This window comes from Melanerpes formicivorus, unplaced genomic scaffold, assembly GCF_026170545.1.
Source record: "Melanerpes formicivorus ecotype bairdi unplaced genomic scaffold, bMelFor1.0.p_v2 SCAF_412, whole genome shotgun sequence".
In the NCBI taxonomy this organism is placed as follows: Eukaryota; Metazoa; Chordata; class Aves; order Piciformes; family Picidae; genus Melanerpes; species Melanerpes formicivorus.
This window is the reverse complement of record NW_027142764.1, coordinates 67,501-75,000: the sequence shown is the minus strand read 5'-3', so window position 1 is coordinate 75,000 and position 7,500 is coordinate 67,501.

The following is a 7,500-nucleotide window of genomic DNA, read 5'->3' as shown; positions in this document are numbered from 1 at the left end:
CTTGGAGCAGCCGCTCGGCAGCGCTGCCCTGGGAGTGCTCAGCGTCGCTTGTTCCCTCATATACGGAACTGGAGGGCCGTCAGCTCCGCGAGCGCACAACCAGCCGACCTCCGCCCAGCGGCAGGTCGCAGAAATCACGCCGGCTTGTACGATGACGTAGGCGGAGGCAGAGCGCAACAGCGACCCCTTGGCGACAAGCGCGATCTCCGCGGAGAGCACGTCTACTCGCCGAGGGAGAGCACGTCTACTCGCCCAGGGAGAGCACGTCTACTCGCCGAGGGAGAGCACGTCTACTCGCCGAGGGAGAGCACGTCTACTCGCCCAGGGAGAGCACGTCTACTCGCCCAGGGAGAGCACGTCTACTCGCCCAGGGAGAGCACGTCTACTCGCCGAGGGAGAGCACGTCTACTCGCCCAGGGAGAGCACGTCTACTCGCCCAGGGAGAGCACGTCTACTCGCCGAGGGAGAGCACGTCTACTCGCCGAGGGAGAGCACGTCTACTCGCCGAGGGAGAGCACGTCTACTCGCCCAGGGAGAGCACGTCTACTCGCCCAGGGAGAGCACGTCTACTCGCCGAGGGAGAGCACGTCTACTCGCCGAGGGAGAGCACGTCTACTCGCCGAGGGAGAGCACGTCTACTCGCCGAGGGAGAGCACGTCTACCTCCCGCCTGAGGGAGAGCACGGGGGGGGGGGACAAAGACAGGCGGCAGCAGCTTCGGTGAACGTCACCCGGGAGGCGACCGGGGCTGTCCCGGGGCAGTCCCGGGAAGCCGGCGTCCGACACAGGGAACCGTCAGCTGCCGGACCGGGGCGAATCCCCGCGGCCACGGCAGGGGTGGGGGCTCGAAGACAGCCGGCAGCCGCTTCGGTGAACGTCACCCGGGAGGAGACTGGGGCCCTCCCGGGACCGTCCCGGGAAGACGACGTTCGGCACGAGATCCCGGCCGCGGCCGGACCGGCTCGAAGCCTCGCGGTCCCGGCAGCAGCCGGAGCCGCTCGCCGCCTCGGGCTCCCGGCCCCCTACAGATCCGGCGACTCGTTCGCGGGCGGCGGGGGGAGGCAGTGGAGGGGGTGCGGGGAGAAGCGGCAGCGGAGGCGGAGGGGGGGGGGGCTCGAAGACAGCCGGCAGCCGCTTCGGTGAACGTCACCCAGGAGGCGATCGGGGCCGTCCCGGGGCCGTCCCGGGATGCCGGCTTCCGGCACGGGGTCCCGGCCGCGGCCGGACCGGCTCGTATCCCCGCGGCTCCGGCAGGGGGGGGGGGGGCTCGAAGACAGCCGGCAGTCGCCTCGGTGAACGTCACCCGGCCGGCGACCGCGGCCGTTCCGGGGCCGTCCCGGGAAGCCTGCGACAGGCACGGGGTCCCAGCCGCGGCCGGACCGACTCGAAGCCCCGCGGCCCCGGCACGGGGGAGGCCCAAAGACTGGCGGCAGCCGCTTCGCTGAACGTCACCCGGCCGGCGACCGGGGCCGTCCCGGGGCCGTCCCGGGATGCCGGCATCCGGCACGGGGTCCCGGCCGCGGCCGGAGCGGCTCGAATCCCCGCGGTCCCGGCAGCAGCCGGAGCCGCTCGCCGTTCGGGCTCCCGGCACCCTACGGATCCGGCGACTCGTTCGCCGGCGGCGGGGGGAGGCAGTGGAGGCGGTGCGGGGAGAAGCGGCAGCGGAGGCGGAGGGGGGGCGGGGGGGACGATAGTGGCGGGGGGCGGGGGGTGCTCGAAGGCAGCCGGCAGCCGGTTCGGTGAACATTCGCCGGGGCGGGGGGGGCGACCTGTCCGTGCCCGGGGCAGCCCCGGGAAGCCGGCAGCCAGCACGGGGGTCCCGGCAGCACCTGTTCCCTGCCCTGGGACTTGCCGTGCCCAGCGGCCGGTTGCCGGGTGGGGGGAGCGATGAGAGGCGGGGCGCAGCGGCCGGGGCAGCGCCGGGCCGCAGCGGGGGGCTGGGCGGGTGGGGTAGGCGTCGAGCGGCAAGCCCTTGGCTGCAGCGAATGTTCGGCGGTGCGGGGCGGGGGGGGACGGGACGACACGTTGGGGGCGCCGAGTCCGAGCCACCCCCGGCCCCAGGGGCGGCCGGAGGGGGAGGCCGGTGCCTGGCCCTGGGAGCTGCTGGGCGCCGGATGGCCGAGGGTGCGTCAGAAGCCGCCCGAGCGGTCGAGCAGGTCCTCCAGAAAGGCCTAGGGTGGCTTCGAGGGCCCCGGGAGCAGTCGAGGGAGGCCTCCAGGCAGGTCTGGAGTGGATGGGAGGCCTTCCAAAGCAGACAAGGGAGGCTGCCAGCGGGGCCTAGGCTGGCACTGCAGCCTGTAAATGGTTGGGGGGGGGGGCCTCTGGTGCGGCCTGGAGTCTCTGGGTGGCGTCCAGAGAGGTGCAAAAGATCCTCTGGTGCGGCCTGTGGTGGCGGAGAAGCCTGCAGAGCGTGCGGGAGAGGCTTCTGCTGCGGCCTGGGGTGGCTGAGAAGCCTGCAGAGCGTGCGGGAGAGGCTTCTGCTGCGGCCTGGGGTGGCTGAGAAGCCTGCAGAGCGTGCGGGAGAGGCTTCTGGTGCGGCCTGGGGTGGCTGAGAAGCCTGCAGAGCGTGCGGGAGAGGCTTCTGCTGCGGCCTGGGGTGGCTGAGAAGCCTGCAGAGCGTGCGGGAGAGGCTTCTGCTGCGGCCTGGGGTGGCTGAGAAGCCTGCAGAGCGTGCGGGAGAGGCTTCTGCTGCGGCCTGGGGTGGCTGAGAAGCCTGCAGGGCGTGCGGGGAGAGGCTTCTGCTGCGGCCTGGGGTGGGTGGGAAGCCTGCAGAGCGTGCGGGGGGAGGCTTCTGGTGCGGCCTGGGGTGGCTGAGAAGCCTGCAGAGCGTGCGGGGGAGGCTTCTGGTGCGGCCTGGGGTGGCTGAGAAGCCTGCAGAGCGTGCGGGAGAGGCTTCTGGTGCGGCCTGGGGTGGCTGAGAAGCCTGCAGAGCGTGCGGGGGAGAGGCTTCTGCTGCGGCCTGGGGTGGCTGAGAAGCCTGCAGAGCGTGCGGGAGAGGCTTCTGCTGCGGCCTGGGGTGGCTGAGAAGCCTGCAGAGCGTGCGGGAGAGGCTTCTGGTGCGGCCTGGGGTGGCTGAGAAGCCTGCAGAGCGTGCGGGAGAGGCTTCTGCTGCGGCCTCGGTGGCTGAGAAGCCTGCAGAGCGTGCGGGAGAGGCTTCTGCTGCGGCCTGGGGTGGCTGAGAAGCCTGCAGAGCGTGCGGGAGAGGCTTCTGCTGCGGCCTGGGGTGGCTGAGAAGCCTGCAGGGCGTGCGGGAGAGGCTTCTGCTGCGGCCTGGGGTGGGTGGGAAGCCTGCAGAGCGTGCGGGGGAGGCTTCTGGTGCGGCCTGGGGTGGCTGAGAAGCCTGCAGAGCGTGCGGGGGAGGCTTCTGGTGCGGCCTGGGGTGGCTGAGAAGCCTGCAGAGCGTGCGGGAGAGGCTTCTGGTGCGGCCTGGGGTGGCTGAGAAGCCTGCAGAGCGTGCGGGGGAGGCTTCTGGTGCGGCCTGGGGTGGCTGAGAAGCCTGAAGAGCGTGCGGGAGAGGCTTCTGGTGCGGCCTGGGGTGGCTGAGAAGCCTGCAGAGCGTGCGGGGGAGGCTTCTGGTGCGGCCTGGGGTGGCTGAGAAGCCTGCAGAGCGTGCGGGAGAGGCTTCTGGTGCGGCCTGGGGTGGCTGAGAAGCCTGCAGAGCGTGCGGGAGAGGCTTCTGCTGCGGCCTGGGGTGGCTGAGAAGCCTGCAGAGCGTGCGGGAGAGGCTTCTGCTGCGGCCTGGGGTGGGTCGGAAGCCTGCAGAGCGTGCGGGAGAGGCTTCTGCTGCGGCCTGGGGTGGGTCGGAAGCCTGCAGAGCTTGCGGGGGAGGCTTCTGGTGCGGCCTGGGGTGGGTCGGAAGCCTGCAGAGCATGCGGGGGGAGGCTTCTGCTGCGGCCTGGGGTGGCTGAGAAGCCTGCAGAGCGTGCGGGGGAGGCTTCTGGTGCGGCCTGGGGTGGCTGAGAAGCCTGCAGAGCGTGCGGGAGAGGCTTCTGGTGCGGCCCGGGGTGGCTGAGAAGCCTGCAGAGCGTGCGGGAGAGGCTTCTGCTGCGGCCTGGGGTGGCTGAGAAGCCTGCAGAGCGTGCGGGAGAGGCTTCTGCTGCGGCCTGGGGTGGGTCGGAAGCCTGCAGAGCTTGCGGGGGAGGCTTCTGGTGCGGCCTGGGGTGGGTCGGAAGCCTGCAGAGCATGCGGGGGAGGCTTCTGCTGCGGCCTGGGGTCTCTGGGTGGCCTCTAGAGAGGTGCAAAAGACCCTCTGGGTTGGGCTGGGGTGGCTCTTGGACCCCTGCCACACAGTGGAGAGAGGCCTCCGGCCCGCCACCTGTGTCCCTGTGTGCCTGAGTGCCTGTGTCCCTGTGTCCCTGTGTCCCTGTGTCCCTGAGTGCCTGAGTGCCTGTGTCCCTGTGTCCCTGTGTCCCTGAGTGCCTGAGTGCCTGAGTGCCTGTGTCCCTGTGTCCTTGTGTCCCTGTGTCCCTGTGTGCCTGAGTGCCTGTGTCCCTGTGTCCCTGTCTGTGTACCTGTGTGCGAGTGTCCGGCACGCCACCCAGCGGCGGCGGGCAAGCAGGTAGGCGGGTGGGCGGGCCGGCGAGGGCCAGTGTGAGTTTGGGGGGTGGGAGGGGAGGCGGCAGCTGGAAGCGTCAGAGGAGGGGGCGTGGCTCCGGCTGGCCCCGGGAGCAGGTTCCCGGGACCGGGACCGGCTGGACCCGGCGGGTGGTTGATCCCGGGGCGGGGGGCAGAGGCGGCGGGAAGCGGCAGCTGCGTGTGCGGCGGGGGGGGTGGAGGGCGAACCGCGGCGGGAAGCGGATGCTTCAGAGCAGGTTACGGGGGCGGGGACGGACGACACCACCTGTCCCCGCCCCGGGACGGGCTGGACCCGGCGCCCTGGACCCGGCGCCGTGTACCCGCCGCCGCCCCCGCCGCCGCCCCCCTCCGCCACCCCGGGACCCCGACGTTTTTTGGCGCCCGCACCTTTTTTTGCTCCCCGCCTGCCCGCGCTGCCCCGGGCCCTCCCCCGGGGCGGGGCGGGAGGGAGGGACGGACGGACGGGTAGCCGGGGATCTCCGAGCGCGCGCCACCAGACCGAGGCGGGTCCCGGCGGCGGCGGCGGCGGCGGCGGCGGCGGCGGCAGCAAGCGACGGCGGGGGGGGCAGGCTAGGGAGAGAGGGGGAGCGGCATGCGGTAGGGCTGGGGGGTTTGTTTCGGGGGGGAGGGGTGGGGGGGGGGTGGCAGCGGTCAGCGAGAGCGGGGAGAGGGGGAGCGGCATGCGGTAGGGCTGGGGTGTTTTTGGGGTGGGGGCGTTGGGGGGATTAGCGGGCGGGCGGGCAGCCGAGCCAAGCGGCAAGCCGGGGGGCGGGCGAGGGCGGCTTTAGGGCCGGAGGAGCGGAGCGCAACCTCCCCCGTGCAGGCTCCAGCGTGGAGAGCAGCAAGTTTTTGGGGACGGGGGACGACGGACGGGAGGGGCAGCGGCGAGAGGCTAGCTGCGGCAAGGGGCACCGGCACGGCCGCCCTAACAGCGCCGCCTCGGTCGCAGGGGTTAGAGAGCAGCCGGGCAGCCCGGGAGGGAAGCGGCAGCCCGCGAAGGGGGGAAGGGGGGGCTCCGCGCAAACCGCTAACGGGAGCCGGGGGGTGTGGGGAGCTGGGGGTGGCAGCAGCGGCAAGAGGCAACGTCGGGAGGGGGGGCTCCGCGCAAACCGGTAACGGGGGCCGGGGGGTGTGGGGGGGGGCGGTGGCGGCCGCGGCAAGAGGCAACGGCAGGCGGGGGGGCTCCGCGCAAACCGGCAGCGGGGGGGGGGGGGGCGGGGGGTAGCGGCAAGAGGCAACGGCGGGAAGGGGGGGCTCCGCGCAAACCGCTAACGGGAGCCGGGGGGTGTGGGGAGCTGGGGGTGGCAGCAGCGGCAAGAGGCAACGTCGGGAGGGGGGGCTCCGCGCAAACCGGTAACGGGGGCCCGGGGGTGTGGAGGGGGCGGTGGCGGCCGCGGCGAGAGGCAACGGCAGGCGGGGGCGCTCCGCGCAAACCGGCAGCGGGGGGGGGCGGGGGGTAACGGCAAGAGGCAACGGCGGGAAGGGGGGCCTCCGCGCAAACCGGCAGCGGGGGGGGGGCGGGGGTAGCGGCAAGAGGCAACGGCGGGAAGGGGGGGCTCCGCGCAAACCGGCAGCGGGGGGGGGCGGGGGGTAGCGGCAAGAGGCAACGGCGGGAAGGGGGGGCTCCGCGCAAACCGGCAGCGGGGGGGGGCGGGGGGTAGCGGCAAGAGGCAACGGCGGGAAGGGGGGGCTCCGCGCAAACCGGCAGCGGGGGGGGGGCGGGGGTAGCGGCAAGAGGCAACGGCGGGAAGGGGGGGCTCCGCGCAAACCGGCAGCGGGGGGGGGCGGGGGGTAGCGGCAAGAGGCAACGGCGGGAAGGGGGGGCTCCGCGCAAACCGCTAACGGGAGCCGGGGGGTGTGGGGAGCTGGGGGTGGCAGCAGCGGCAAGAGGCAACGTCGGGAGGGGGGGCTCCGCGCAAACCGGTAACGGGGGCCGGGGGGTGTGGGGGGGGCGGTGGCGGCCGCGGCAAGAGGCAACGGCAGGCGGGGGGGCCTCCGCGCAAACCGGCAGCGGGGGGGGGGGGGGGCGGGGGTAGCGGCAAGAGGCAACGGCGGGAAGGGGGGGCTCCGCGCAAACCGCTAACGGGAGCCGGGGGGTGTGGGGAGCTGGGGGTGGCAGCAGCGGCAAGAGGCAACGTCGGGAGGGGGGGCTCCGCGCAAACCGGTAACGGGGGCCCGGGGGTGTGGAGGGGGCGGTGGCGGCCGCGGCGAGAGGCAACGGCAGGCGGGGGCGCTCCGCGCAAACCGGCAGCGGGGGGGGGGCGGGGGGTAACGGCAAGAGGCAACGGCGGGAAGGGTGGCCTCCGCGCAAACCGGCAGCGGGGGGGGGGCGGGGGGTAGCGGCAAGAGGCAACGGCGGGAAGGGGGGGCTCCGCGCAAACCGGCAGCGGGGGGGGGGGCGGGGGGTAGCGGCAAGAGGCAACGGCGGGAAGGGGGGGCTCCGCGCAAACCGGCAGCGGGGGGGGGGCGGGGGGTAGCGGCAAGAGGCAACGGCGGGAAGGGGGGGCTCCGCGCAAACCGGCAGCGGGGGGGGGGCGGGGGGTAGCGGCAAGAGGCAACGGCGGGAAGGGGGGGCTCCGCGCTAACCGGCAGCGGGGGGGGGGCGGGGGGTAGCGGCAAGAGGCAACGGCGGGAAGGGGGGGCTCCGCGCAAACCGGCAGCGGGGGGGGGGCGGGGGTAGCGGCAAGAGGCAACGGCGGGAAGGGGGAGCTCCGCGCAAACCGGCAGCGGGGGGGGGGCGGGGGGTAGCGGCAAGAGGCAACGTCGGGAGGGGGGGGCTCCGCGCAAACCGGCAGCGGGGGGGGGGGGGGGAGGCGGTCAGGGGCGGGGGGAGATTTCTAGAGATGCCGGCAGACCTTCTCCCCGGAGAACAGCGCTGTTGAAGAAAAGACTGCTTCAGAACACAACCTTTAATGAAAGACGCTCG